This window comes from Leptonychotes weddellii, chromosome 15 (genome assembly GCF_054177405.1).
Source record: "Leptonychotes weddellii isolate Sample4059 chromosome 15, ASM5417740v2, whole genome shotgun sequence".
Lineage (NCBI taxonomy): Eukaryota > Metazoa > Chordata > Mammalia > Carnivora > Phocidae > Leptonychotes > Leptonychotes weddellii.
The window spans coordinates 36,198,971-36,214,112 of NC_138383.1; the positions used below are offsets into that span (position 1 = coordinate 36,198,971).

Below are 15,142 nucleotides of genomic sequence, written 5' to 3' on the forward strand. Positions count from 1 at the left end.
ACATTGCTGCTATAAACATCGGGGTGCACGTACCCCTTCGGATCCCTACTTTTGTATCTTTGGGGTAAATACCCAGTAGTGCAATTGCTGGATCATATGGTAGCTCTATTTTCAACTTTTTGAGGAACCTCCATACAGTTTTCCAGAGTGGCTGCACCAGCTTGCATTCCCACCAACAGTGTAGGAGGGTTCCCCTTTCCCCGCATGCCCGCCAACATCTTTCGTTTCCTGACTTGTTCATTTTAGCCATTCTGACTGGTGTGAGGTGGTATCTCATTGAGGTTTTGAATTGGATTTCCCTGATGCCGAGCGATATTGAGCACTTTTTCATGTGTCTGTTGGCCATTTGGATGTCTTCTTTGGAAAAATGTCTGTTCATGTCTTCTGCCCATTTCTTGATTGGATTCTTTGTTCTTTGGGTGTTGAGTTTGATGAGTTCTTTATAGCCCTTATTCATTCTTGATACTGATAAATTTTGGCCTCTTTTACTCTTTTTTTCTCCCTTGATCAGTATTGCTAGAGGACTAGTAATTTTATCAGTCTTTTTAAAGAACCACCTTTTGTTCTTTAATTAATTTTAGTTCTTAATTCTTTCCTTCCTGTTTATTTTAGATTTCATTTGTTATTCCTTTTCTAGCCTTTTTTTTTTTTTAAGATTTTATTTATTTATTTATTTGACAGCCAGATAACACAAGCAGGGGGAGTGGGAGAGGGAGAAGCAGGCTCCCTGCCAAGCAGGGAGCCCGATGTGGGGCTTGATCCCAGGAGCCTGGGATCACAACCTGAGCCAAAGGCAGCCGCTTAACGAACTGAGCGACCCAGGCACCCCTTTTTCTAGCTTTTTAAAAGATTTATTTATTTATTTATTTGAGAGAGAGCACGCACACACGCACTCACAGGTGAGTTGGGCGAGAGGCAGAGGGAGAGGAAGAGAATCTCAAGCAGACTCCTCCCTGAGCAAGGAGCCCATCGTGGGGCTCCATCTCACCACCCAATGAGATCATGACTTGAGCCAGAATCACAAGTCAGATGCTTAACCAACTGAGCCACCCAGGTATCGCTTCTTAAGGTGAAAATTCAGGTTATTGAGTTTGATTTCTTTTTCTAACACAGTCATTTAAAGCTACTAATTTACCTGTAAATACTCTTTTAACTACATACCAAATTTTGTTCTGTGGTATTTTCATTATTCTTAGTTCAAAATATTTTCAAATTTCTCTTGTGATTTCTTCTTTGACTTGTTGATTATTTAGAAGTATATTAATTTCCAAATATTTGTGTTTTGATCTTAGTGTTACAGATTTCTAATTTAATTCCATTGTGGCCAAAGAATATTTTTTATATGATTTTAATCTTTTTGAATTTATTTATTTATTTTTAAAGATTTTATTTATTTGTCAGAGAGAGTGAGCATGTGCACACAAGCAGGGGGAGCAGCAGGCTCCCCACTGAGCAAGGAGCCTGATGCGGCACTCGATCCCAGGACCCTGGGATCATAACCTGAGCAGAAGGCAGACGCTTAACTGACTGAGCCACCTAGGCATCCCTCTTCTTGAGGTTATTGAAACTTGTTTTACAGCTCAGAATATGGTCTGTCCTGGTAAACGTAGCCTGTGCTCTTGAAAAGAATATTTATTCTGCTGTTGTTAGGTGTGATGTTCTATAAATACCAATTAAGGAAAGGCCAGATATGCCTTTTTTTTTTTTTAATTAGGAGGGGAGAGAGAGTGAGTGTGTGTACATGTGCTTGAGTGAGGGCGAGTGAGTGGAGGGGCAGTGGGAGAGGGAGAGAGAATCTCAAGCAGATTCTGTGCTGAGCTTGGAGCCTGATATGGGACTGGATCTCACAACCCTGATATCATGACCTGAGCTGAAACCAAGAGTCAGATGCTCAACCAACTGAGCCACATGGGCATCCCCTGATATGTCTTATTTGATGTTTTGTTTAGCTCTTCTGCCAATTAATAAGAGAGGTTAAAATCACAACTATAATTGTGGAATTGTCTACTTCCCTTTTTAGTTCTGTAAATTTAGCTTTGTTTATTTTAAGCTATGTTATTAGGCATATGCACACTTAGGATTGTTATGTCCCCCTGATGAAATGCCCTTTAATGTATATAAAATGTCTCTCTCTGTATCCTATATAAATTTTGTCTTGAAATCTATTTAATATTAATATAACCACTCCAGACTTCTTATGCTTATAGAAGTGGTATGGTATATCCTTTTTCATTCATTTACTTTTAACCTGTCTTGGTGTTTAAACTGTGTCTCTTATAGACAGCATATAGTTGGATGTTGTTTTATTATTCATATTGACATTGTTTTGTAATTGGATTTTTAGTTCATTAATGTTTAACGTAATTAGTGATACGGTAAGGTTTGGGTTTACCATTTTATTTTTTGTTTTCTATCATCTCTTGTTTTTTTGTTTTTATGCTCCTTTTTGCCTGCCCCCTCACTTTGGGATCATTTGAACTATATTTTTAGAATTCTATTTCAATTTTCCTTTTGCCTTTCTGGCCATACTTATTTGCATTATGTTTTTAGTAGTTGCACCAGGGATAGCAGAATACATCCTTATCTTTTCATAGCTCACCTACAATTAGTAATGTACTACTTCTCACAAAATATCAGAATTTTGCAACATTATAACATCTCCTCATTTTTGGCATAGTTGTTATATGTAGTGCATTATGAGCGCCACAGAGTCATTTTATCAGATTTTCTCAAATTTTGTTAGTGTTAATTGTAATTTTGTTAAATTTACAGATGAATCAGTAATTTACATGCTAATAATATTTTCCCACTTAATTTTGGCTGTGTAATGCCACTTGAGAATTTAGAGCTAAAAACAACATGCTTTGTGAATCTGCAGTCTGATTCAGTGGGGATAGTTAGTTCATTGGGTGTCAGCCCTGACAGCTCTAAGGCTGAAGGTTGGAATCACCTGAAAGCTTCCTTCCTCAACGTAAATGGTGGCTAGGCTACAACAGCTAGAGCTCCTCAGGTATCCCTGTAGTCACTTCAGCATGGTGGCTACAGGAGAACCAGCTCAGCTCCAAGGGTCAAAAGAGAATTTTGTTTGATTGGCTTATGTTTGGAAGAATTTCAGCATTTGAATAACATTTGTCACAAGCTTCCCTCAGATTCAAAGGAAGAAGATAGGGCCCATCTCTCATGAGGGGAACGGTGAAGTTTTGAAGACTTCATTGGTAATGTGGAATTGGTGTCCATTTTTGGAAGATAAAGTCTGTCACCCCCTTCTCTTTCAGGAATGTGGTTAATTCTGTTTATTCAAGTTGTGTTTTGTATTTTTCAGTAAAATGTTACATTTTTATATATCTATATTCATTACCTATCTGTCCTTCATCCCTTATTAGATTTATTCCTGTATATTTTGGATCATTGAGGATCTCTTTTCATATTACTATTTTTTTCATCTTTAGTATGATTTTGACATTGAAAAAGACTGCAAAACAAAGTAGAATATTTCTAATGTTATATAAATTTATTCTACCTTCATGTGCTATACTAACTTTTTAGAGGACTTTTAAGCTATATGTTTAAGAATTGCCGTTTGGGAAGGAAATAGAACTTTTGGCTTCTGGTCCAGCATCAGGGAGCTTAGAAGTTGCCATTCCATCCTAAGCAATGGTGAAGTGGAGGGAATTTTATTTTGTATAATATGTGGTTCCTACTCTGTTTCTTGCAACTTTATATAGTGTTAAAAATGTGTGAGAAGAGTGACAAGGATGAGTCCTGTAGGTAGCTCTCTGGAAGGAAAGAAAGTTTAGTAAACCAGCCACCTTTGAGATTATGCATCACATGCCTTTTTAGTGTGAATTAAAATCTTTGGGCACTCAACTTTCTAAGATTATGCTTTACCTCTTTTTCTGAACTATAGAACTTTTCTGATGTTAAAAAAAATTTTTTTTGAAAGTTGTTTGTATTCAGCCATATATTAAAAATAGTTCAGGGGCACATGGGTGGCTCAGTCAGTTAAGCATCCGACTCTTGATTTCAGCTCAAGTTATATCTCAGGGTTGTGAGATTGTGCCCAGCGTTGGGCTCGGCGCTAAGCTTGAAGCCTGCTTAAGATTCCCTCTCGGGGCGCCTGGGGGTTCAGTCGGTGAAGCAGCTGCCTTCGGCTCAGGTCATGATCCCAGGGTCTGGGGATTGAGCCCCGAGTCAGGCTCCCTGCTCAATGGAGAGCCTGCTTCTCCCCACTCTCTCTGCCCACCCCCGACCCCGGTTTGTGCACGTGCTCTCTCTTTCTCTCTCTCTGTATCTCAAATAAATAAATAAAATCTTAAAAAAAAAAAAGATTCCCTCTCTCTCTCCCTCTGCCCCTCCCCCCCAAATAGTTCAACAGGAGCTGCTTCAAATAGTCACTGTATATTTAAAGTCCTAAAGATTTGGGGCACCTGGGTGGCTCAGTCGTTAAGCGACGCTCTTCGGCTCAGGTCATGATCCCAGGGTCCTAGGATCGAGCCCCACATCGGGCTCCCTGCTCCGCGGGAAGTCTGCTTCTCCCTCTCCCCCTGCTTGTGTTCCCTCTCCTGCTGTCTCTCTCTGTGAAATAAATAAAATCTTTTAAATAAAAAAAAAGTCCTAAAGATTTAATTAAGGGAATTTTTAATGTGTATTTAAAGTTGAGATAATAATGGATTTGGAAATATGCTTAGATTTTAAATTATATCTGTTTCACACAGTGGTAGCAAGTTAATATGTCAGTGATAACTTTTGAAACCGAATTCTGAATAGTCTTGAAAACAGGCAAAAAACGAATATATTCTTAAACTTAGCAGGTTTGTAGGTTACAGTTCCAAGGGAAATAGTTTTAAGATTGATAAGCTCTTAGAAGAATTTTCTGAACACTTTACCTGCTAGTTTTTTGACTCCTACATTTATCACATTGTATATTCTCATTCTATTTCTCTTATTGGTTGTAGTTGCTACTTAAATTAGTGGAACACTTCAGAATTCCTGTTCAACTTGAGATTCCCTGTTGACCCTGTCTGGTGATGAATATGCTTCCTGCCTGGTGTTACTGCATTACATTGTTCACCAAAACTACTATATTCTCTAAGAACAGACAGGGATTTTTTTTTTTTTAAAGTTTTTATTTATTTATTTGTCAGCACAAGCAGGGAGAGCAGCATGCAGAGGGAGAAGCAGACTCCCAGCTGAGCAGGGACCCTGGGATCATGACCTGAGCCGAAGGCAGACGCCCAACCAATTGAGCCACCCAGGCGTCCCCAGACAGGGATTTTGAGATAGGGTCTTGGAATAAAAGTACGTAAAGTTGCTTTACTAGCCTCTTTCTCAGACCATGGCAGTTTCTTTCTTTTCTGGTTTGTTTCTCCTGGGAATTTGTGTGACCTGATAACAAATTGCTATATATAAACATTTTTACTTTACCATAGTGGAACTTTTCCAATCAATGGAAGGCAGGGGCTAGGTTTTAGTTACCTTTATTAGATGTTGTGATAGTTTTCAGATAGACTTATTTGGCAAACAAACTTGACATTTCTCATCCTTCATGACTTTGATGGTTAGTTTCATCTTTCCTGAAGTGAAGTGAAACTAACAAGCAGAGCAAGGCTTTCAAGGAGAGAGTCAGGATCCATGTGGAAGTAATTTGCATTTATTTGGTAGGAGGTAGTATAATAGTCTTGAAATCTTTTTACATGGAACCCTGCACCTGTAGGTCCGGGAAAGCCTCTCTTTTTCCCTGGGATGGTATTTTGGATTTAAGTGGCAAAAGAACAACTAAGAACAATCTGATGCTGTCCTAATTCTAAATCCATTTTATGGTTTTCTTGTGGTCACCTTCTCTGAACTCCCACTTCTGAAACTACTGCACCATTGAATCCCACTTTAGTTCTGCTTGATTTAACAGCCTTCCATTTTTCTGGTGGTTTTGTTAGGTGTTCCTCTCCTCAGGAGAATGCCAGGCAGCAGACCACTTTCTGTATTCAACTACATTTTGCATGACTGTCTCTGATTGCTACCTTTGAATCTTCACCTTGGTTCAAGATTTTCTGTCTCAGCTGAAGGGAAAGTAAACAGGCACCTCTTTTCATCCAATGCAGCCTTTCAAATTCATATCCCAAAGGAGGATTAAAAATCCTCCTACCATGTAATATACACCTGAAATTCTAGCTGTAGTATAACAGGTGGCTTCTCTAACATGGCTAGTGAGCTGTAGCTGAAGCAAATGCATCCCTCCTTACCTGAGATTTTATAGTTTGCAGTTATATAAATCTCTGTATTATATTAACCTATAAATATATTTTAAACTGGTAATATAAAATTCTTAAATGTGTAGTTGATCCAAAGGCTGGTGTGCTTCAGATCTAAACCTGGGATAGTGTTTTCATCTCCTTTCCTCCAGCTAGCTGTCTTTTCAAGTGGGAGAAAATATGGATTATCCTTCAAAGAGTTGCAGGTGTCATTTGCTGATGAAAAATGGATTTGAGAAAAAGTGAGGTCTCAGTCATCAGATACATCCCTGCCAGGTGTTTGAGCAACCAGATCCTCCCTTTACCCCTTAAGTGAGCCATTGAAGAAGATCTAGTAATTTACCCGTAGATGGACCGTAGAAGAAAGCCCTTGTTATCTCTTACTAGCAACATTTAAGCCCACCCCAGTTTACCCCAGGTGGGTCTGAGGTAAACATTGTTAGTTAATTATGATCACTTTGCTCATTTAGAGCTATTTTGCTCCCTGCATCATGCCAGCAGGCTTCAATGCACAGAGCCAAGGTTGTGTAGAGCCCTGTGTTAGAACACCAACATACGAAAGTTTATTGTTTGTAATGTTTGATGTTCCTTTTGTGGGTGATTTACTTCATTTCCTTTATTTTTCTGTTTACAATAATTAAAAATCAGAGGTAGAATAAATTACAACATTTGCCATTGCATTTTTTCCAAATATGTTTTCCAAAATTTATCCTGCATCAAAAGTGTTCGTATTGTGGTTGAAGAACCTAGCATGAAGTACATAGAATAATGATTTGTGCACCTCACTGTACCTATTTTATTGAAAACATACCTCAAACAAGATTAATTTTTTTACTTTTTATTTATTTATTTTTAAAGATTTTATTTATTTACTTGACAGAGAGAGACACAGCGAGAGAAGGAACACAAGCAGGGGGAGTGGGAGAGGGAGAAGCAGGCTTCCGGCTGAGCAGGGTGCCCGATGCGGGGCTTGATCCAAGGACCCTGGGATCATGACCTGAGCCGAAGGCAGTCGCTTAACGACTGAGCCACCCAGGCACCCAATTTTTTTACTTTTTAGAATGTTTTTGCATATTCAGAAATTACCCTCAACTAAAATAGCATACTTTATTTATACAGGCAAAATACTGTTTTCCTGTACATTATCACTATAAAATAATTTCCAATTCATATATGGTGAAAATATATAAAGTATTTATCCCAAAATTTCATTTGTAAAATTGGGATATGTCTTACACACTTTGCTATATGCCAGCAGATGTGTTCCAGATTATGTAACAGGAAAACATGGGAAACAAAACCTAATAAATGTAAGAGCTATATATCAAGAACACTTGAGTAGGTGACAGTATCTCACTATCAGAATTTCAATTCAAATGAACCAAAAATTAATTGCTCTCTGATAAAATAAATTTTTTAAAGAATGAAATGGAAATAGTACGCATATATGCTTTATTTAATTTTACACACCATTTCTTGATAAATATTTTCAGCATAAGTTTTACATACAGCATCCTTAAATTATGGTGCAGTAAGATTACAAATGAGTAGCAAAACATAGCATATTTTCAAATAGATGAAAAAGGGAAATATATACTACAAAAAGCTATACTACTTGAAAGACATTAAAAAAAAACATCACCAGGGGCGCCTGGGTGGCTCAGTGGTTAAGCCCTTCGGCTCAGGTCATGATCCCAGGGTCCTGGGATCGAGCCCCACATCAAGCTCCTTGCTAAGCGGGGAGTCTTCTTCTCCCTCTTGCACTCCCCCTGCTTGTGTTCCCTCTTTCGCTGTGTCTCTCTCTGTCAAATAAATAAAATCTTTAAAAAAAAAAATCACCAATTATTCAACTCTTAAGGCTGGCAAAGCTAAACTTAAGGGTTTTATTCAACTCTACATGCCTATTTCAACGAGAAAAAAATATATGATGGACTAGTTAATCTCAAAAAGATCTAAGAAAACAGTAATAATGTAGACAAAATTAAGATGAGAACTTTAAAAAAAATATATAATGTATTATTTGTTTCAGGGGTACAGGTGTGTGATTCATTAGTCTTCTATAATACACAGTGCTCATTACAACACATACCTTCCCCAGTGTCCATCAGTTACTCCATCCCCCCAACCCCCTCCCCTCCAAGATGAGAACTTTTGGAATGGTTAATTTTTTGTAAAAACTTAGAAACTAGACAACATTTAGAAGAGTACACTGGATACTTTGAATAAGTCAGTTGCAGTGGGAAACCCAAGAAGATTTGCTGGAATCACTGGTGAATATTTTTCAGCAGATCATACCTGTATCATATAAATAGCCACTAAATACTGAAGGATACTGTTTTATTTTGTGAGGCAGATAGATATGGTACTTGATATGACTGGAACATAAAAATGAAAGCCAATCTTGTTGATGAACACAGATGAAAATATTCCAAATAAAGTAATGAAATAGAATGCATATTAAAAGGTGTTCAACATAATAAAAAAAATATTCACCACGACCAAGTGAGATTTAGTACAGAAATTTAAGATTGCTTCTGTGAAAGGAAAACTATTAACATAATCCATTTCATTATTAGGAAAAACAGTAAAATCAATTAAACCAACATTCATTGATCTAGAATAGAGAAAGTATTATTCTAGGCCCTGGAAAGTTTCAAAGATACATATAGTAGAGCCCTTGTTCCCAAGGATTTATAATCTGGTAAATTTAAAAAGAAAATTAGTGAAAATCATGATGTCCCCACAATATTTTTAAGTATTCTAAAAATATTTTATAAAAATCAACACTATTTCTGACAACTCTGAAAAGTATAAAGGAAATCGATTTTCCCTATATAAAAAGGTTTCCCTCTATATTTGTAACTAAAAGTCAACATTAACCAAAATGAAAAAGTAGAGGCATCAACAAAATAATGCTCTCTGTTATCGAATGTCAGCCAGTGTATAAAGGTAAAACAAAACAAGGTATAGATATATGCAAGAAGGAAGTTAAGTTATAACAATGTAAATGATAGTTATATACCTTGAAAGATCTCAAGAATTCAATGGCAAAACCATTGAATCTAGGAAAGTTGCAAATTTTAAATTAAAAGTATGTTACTGTATCTTAACAATAGATTATAAAACAATAAATATACACTTATTTACAGTGGTACACATTAAATACTTTAGCTTAATGTTATATGTATGTGAAAAATAAAGCTTTAATGGCAAGCAGAAAAGTTTGAATAAGTAGGGAGTTATACCCTAGCTAAAGGGAAGGCCAAATGTATTAAAGTCCCATGCTTACTATATTAGTATATTTAATATTTAACCAAGTAAGATACTGACATATCTTAAAGGCTTGCCACTAGTATCACCTGGGAGCTTGCTATATATGCAGAAGCTCAGTTCCCTACCCCAGACATAGTGAATCAATCTACATTTTAAGATTTTTAAGAATTCCAGGTGATTCTTACGTATATTAAAGTTATAACTGCACTGTTTAAAGCAATAGTTCTTGAATCTTATTAAAAGTCAAAGTCAGCTGGGAGCTCTTTTTTTTTTTAAAGATTTTATTTATTTATTTATTAGAGAGCGAGCGAGAGAGAAACAGCATGAGAGAGGAGAGGGTCAGAGGGAGAAGTAGGCTCCCCGCTGAGCCGGGAGCCCGATGTGGGACTCGATCCCAGGACCCTGGGATCATGACCTGAGCCGAAGGCAGTCGCTTAACCAACTGAGCCACCCAGGCGCCCGGGAGCTCTTTAAAATACAAATTTTTAGGCCCTGCCACGAGTTTAATGAAATAGAGTTGCTTTGGTTTTTGTATTTCTTTTTCTAAAGCCCACCAGTTGGTTATGATATGAAATTTGATCGTAGCTGCTTTAAAGGATTTGATAAATTGGCAATAAAGTGTATATGAAAAAGTTGTAAGACATTGGTTGAAAAATCCACAAGTAGGGGTGCCTGGGTGGCTCAGTCGTTAAGCGTCTGCCTTTGGCTCAGGTCATGATCCCAGGGTCCTGGGATCGAGCCCCGCATCGGGCTCCCTGCTCAGCGGGGAGCCTGCTTCTCCCTCTCCCGCTCCCACTGCTTGTGTTCCCTCTCTCGCTGTGTCTCTCTCTGTCAAATAAATAAAATCTTTAAAAAAAAAAAAAGAAAAATCCACAAGTAAACCATAGAACAAAGTAGCAGTTCCAAAAATTGATTCATGGTTTATATTGTTATAAACCAATACCTCATTGCATACATTATAGGAATTTCCAGGTGAATTAGAGTTAAACCAAACACTGATATTAAAAAAGAGAAATACCATTTTTCTGTATTTCTTTGAATAAGTGATTAATATGTGATCTATGTGGATAAATGGAAAAACTGTAAATATCAAGGGAAGAAACTATACAAATAAAATCAGAATAGGGCCTAGAATATTGTAAACTGTTTATACTCTGAAGTGACAATTTGTTTTTGTTCTAACAGCCTTGGGAGGCATAATGTACATACCATAAAATTTCACCCATTATGAATACAATACTCCCCCGTTATCCACAGCAGGTATGGTATGTTCTAGGACCCTAGTAGATGCCTGACACTGCAACTGCAGGTTGTACCAAATTTTTTATATATATAAAATATTATATACATATTATATATATACACACACATTTAAAGATCTATATATAAAAGTATAATATATATTTATAAATATAGATTTATTAATTTTATATTTATTAATTTTAATATATTTATATATTTAAATATTTTAGAGAGATCTCTATCATATATCTCTATATTTTATATATAGGTTAAATAGACTAATAGATATATATAGATATATAATATATATTTAAAGATAATATATATTTATAAATATATATATTTAAAGATTTATTTATTTTAGGGAGCGAGTGCGCCTGGGGAGGGGCAGAGGGAGAGGGAGAGAGAATCCTCAAGCAGACTCCCTGCTGAGCACAGAGCCCAACAGCGGGCTCTATCCCAGGACCCTGAGATCATGAGCTGAGCAAAAATCAAGAGTCGGCTGCCCAACCGACTGAGCCACCCAGGTGCTCCCCAACCTTTATATATGTTTTTCCCTATACATACATACATACATACCTATGATGAGGTTTATTTTTAAATTTTTTTAGCTTTTTTTTTAGTTTAAATTCCAGTTAGCATGCAGTATAATACTAGTTTCAGGTGTGATACGGTTTAATTTATAAATTAGGCATAGCAAGAGATTAACAATAATAATAATAATGGAACAATTACAATAATATACTGTAATAAAACTTACGTGAATGTGGCCTCTCCCTTTCTCTCAAAATATTGTACTATATTCACCCTTTTTGTGATGATAAAATGATGATAAAATGATGAGGTGAGGTGAATGACATAGGCATTGTGACATAGCATTAGGCTACTGTATTGACCTTTTGACATTGTGTCAGAAGGGAGGGGGTCATCTGCTTCCAGACAGCAGTTGACCACAGGTAAGTGAAACTGTGGATAAAGGGGGACTACTATATGTAATTCAGTGATTTTTAGTAAATTTCACTGTTATACATTTATCACCACAACCCAATTTTAGGGCATTTCATCATCCCCAAGAGAGATTTAACACTTTACAGTCAGTCCCCCATTCAATTCCAAAACTTAAATGGTCACTGAAATGCTTTCTGTCTCTATAAATTTGTCTTTTCCAAAAATTTCTTATAAATGGTATTATGTACTATGTGGTCTTTGTGTCTAGCATCTTTCCCTTAGCATAATGTTTTTGAAGTTTATCCATGTGTTAATAAGTAGTAGTTTGTTCCTTTTTATTCTGTTGTATAGGTAGACCACAGTTTGTTTATCCATTCACTGGTTGGTGGATTTCACCCCAGTTTTTGGCTATAATAGTGCTATGAATATTGACATGTCTTTGTGTGAACAAATGTTTGGTTTTTTTTAGATTTTATTTATTTATTTGTGAGAGAGAGAGCACAAGCAGAGGGAATTGGCAGAAGGAATAGGAGAAGCAGGCTCCCCACTGAGCAGGGAGCCTGACATAGGGCTGTATCCTAGGACCTGGGCTGAAGGCAGACACTTAACCAACTGAGCCACTCAGGCGTCCCATGAACAAATGTTTTCATTTCCCTTGTGTAAATATATAAGAGTGAAGTTGCTGGGTCATATGGTACTTTTATTTTAACTTTTTAAGAAACTGCCAGCCTGTTTTCCAAAGTGGCTATTTCATTTTACATTCCCATCAGTGATCTATGAGGATCCCAGTTTTAACTGAGACTGCATTGAATCTCTAGGTCACTATGGGGAGAATTGCCATCTTAACATTGAATTTTCCAATTCATGAATATGATATGTTTGGTATATTTAAATCTTCTCTAATTTATCTCAGCATTATTTTGCAGTTTGCAGTATATACATCTTGTACTTCCATTAAATTTAGTCTCTATGTATTCTTTTTTATTCTGTTGTGAATTTTTAATTACATCCTTAGATTTTTCTTTACTGGTATATAGAAAAACAATGAGTTTTATGTCATGATCTTGTATCCTGCAACCCTGATAAACCTGTTTATTAGTTCCAGTAGTGTGTGTGTGTGTGTTCCTTAGGATTTTCTAGATAGAGAATCATGTTATCTACAAATAAAACCAGTTTATTTTTTCCTGTTCAGTTTAGGTGTCTTTAATTTTTTTCTCTTTTTTGGCATTTTTCCACTGACAGGACCTCTAGTAAAATTTTAAGACATCTTTATCTTGTTTCTGATCTTAGGGGGAAGTAGTCAATCTTTTATTGTGAAATAAGATATTTATTAGCTCTATGTTTTTCATAGATGCACTTTGTCACATTGAAGAAGTTCCCTTCTATTTCTAGTTTGTTGAATGTTTTTATCATGGGTTCGATTTTATGTTGTTGGATTTGATTTTCTATTCATTTGTTTATGGATTTTCCATCTATAGTCATGAAGGATATTGAATTGTAATTTTCATCTCTTGTGATGTCATTGTCTGACTTTGGCCGCAGAATGAATTGAGAAGTTGTCTCTTTTCAGCTTCTGGAAGAATTTGTGAAACACTGGTACTGTTCTTTAAATGTTTGATATAACTGATTAATGATGCCATCTGGACCTGGGGTATTCATTGAGAGAATATGTTGAATTACTGATTCAATTTCTTGTTCTAGGTTTAGTCTGATTTTCTGTTCTTGAGATTTTTTTTCAGTGATTTGTGTCTCTCAGACTTTTTCTATTTCATATAAGTTTCCTGATTTGTTAGCACAAAGTTGTTTTTCACATTCCCTTATGGTCCTTTTAATTTGTGTAGGCTCAAATAGTGATGTCCCCTTTTATATTCCTGATTTTGTCAGTTTGTGTCTTTGTTCTTGATCAGTTTAGCTAAAGGTTTATCAATTTTTAAAAAAGATTTTTTTTATTGACAGAGACAGCGAGAGAGGGAACACAAGCAGGGGGAGTGGGAGAGGGAGAAGCAGGCCTCCTGCGGAGCAGGGAGCCTGATATAGGGCTCTATCCCAGGACCCTGGATCATGAACTGAGCCAAAGGCAGTCACTTAACCAACTGAGCCACCCAGGCACCCCTTGATTTTTTTCTCTCTCAAAGAACCATCTTTTTATTTCATTGATTTTCTTGATTTGTTATTTTATTGTTTCCATTCTGATTTTATTACTTCCTTTTGCTTGCTTTGGGTTTAATTTACTCTTTTTCTAGTATTCTTTAGGTAGAAGCTTATATATTACTGTCTGGAATCCTTTATTTCCTATATAGCTGTTTAAAGGTATAATTTTTCCTCTAAGCACTGCATCCAATAAATTTTTAAGTATTGTGTTTTAATTTTCATTCAACTTGAAATATTTTCTAATATCCCTTGTGAATTCTGTGTTGACCCATGGATTATTTAGAAATGTTTTGTTTAATGTCCTAATATTTGAGGATTTCCCAATTTTCTTTCTATTATTTGTAATTCTGTTGTGGGCTAACAAAACATACTTGGATTTCAATCCTTTCCGTTTATTGAGACTTGTTTTATGACCTAGCATTTGGACTTTTCTAGAGAAGGTTCTCAGTGTGCTTGGAGAAAATTAGGTATTCTATTCTCATTGGGTACAGTGTTCTATAAATGTCACTCAGGTCAAATTAGTTGATATTATTTAAATCCTTTCTATCCTCGCTTAATTTGTATTTAGTTGTTCTGGTTTTGAGAGTAGAGTATTAAAACCTCCAAATGTAATTGTTGAATTGTCTACTTCTTCTTTTCTGTCAAGTTTTGCTTTGTGAATTTTGGGGCTCTATTTTTAAGTATGTATACATTGATAATTGTTGTATCTTCTGATATATTGACTCTTCTACCATTATGAAATGTCCCTTATTGTGTACAATAATATTTCTTTTCTTAAAATCTTTCCTGCCTTTATATTAATATACCTTCTCCAGCTCTCTTATTGCCACTATTTGTATGGCATATCTTTTCTATTCTTTAACTTCTAACCTATGTCTATTTTTGAATATAAAGTATGTCTTTTGTAGATAGCATGTAGTTGAGTCTGCTTTTTAAAAATTAAGTTGGACAATCTCTGCCTTTTGATTGAAGTGTTTAGTCCATTCACATTTAGTGTAATTATTGATATAATTGAATTTACATTTGCCATTTTGCTGTTTGCTTTCTATATATCTCACATTTCTTTTTCTGCATTATTTCTTTTGTTAAATTTATATTTCAAAATTATATTTCTTCTTTTATGTTAAACGTTTTTAGTTAACCATTTTAATTCATCTCTTTATGTTATGTTAATCACCATACATAACATCATTAGTTTTTGATGTAGTATTCCATTGTTTGCATATAACACCCAGTGCTCCATGCAGAACGTGCCCTCTTTAATACCCATCACCAGGCTA

At 35.9% G+C, this 15,142-nt stretch overlaps 1 protein-coding gene across 1 annotated transcript in view; it reads left to right on the top strand.

Moving 5' to 3' along the window:
* Positions 1 to 15,142, top strand: part of NLK (nemo like kinase) — a 167,823-nt gene that overhangs the window by 62,828 nt on the left and 89,853 nt on the right. The window lies entirely within an intron of this gene.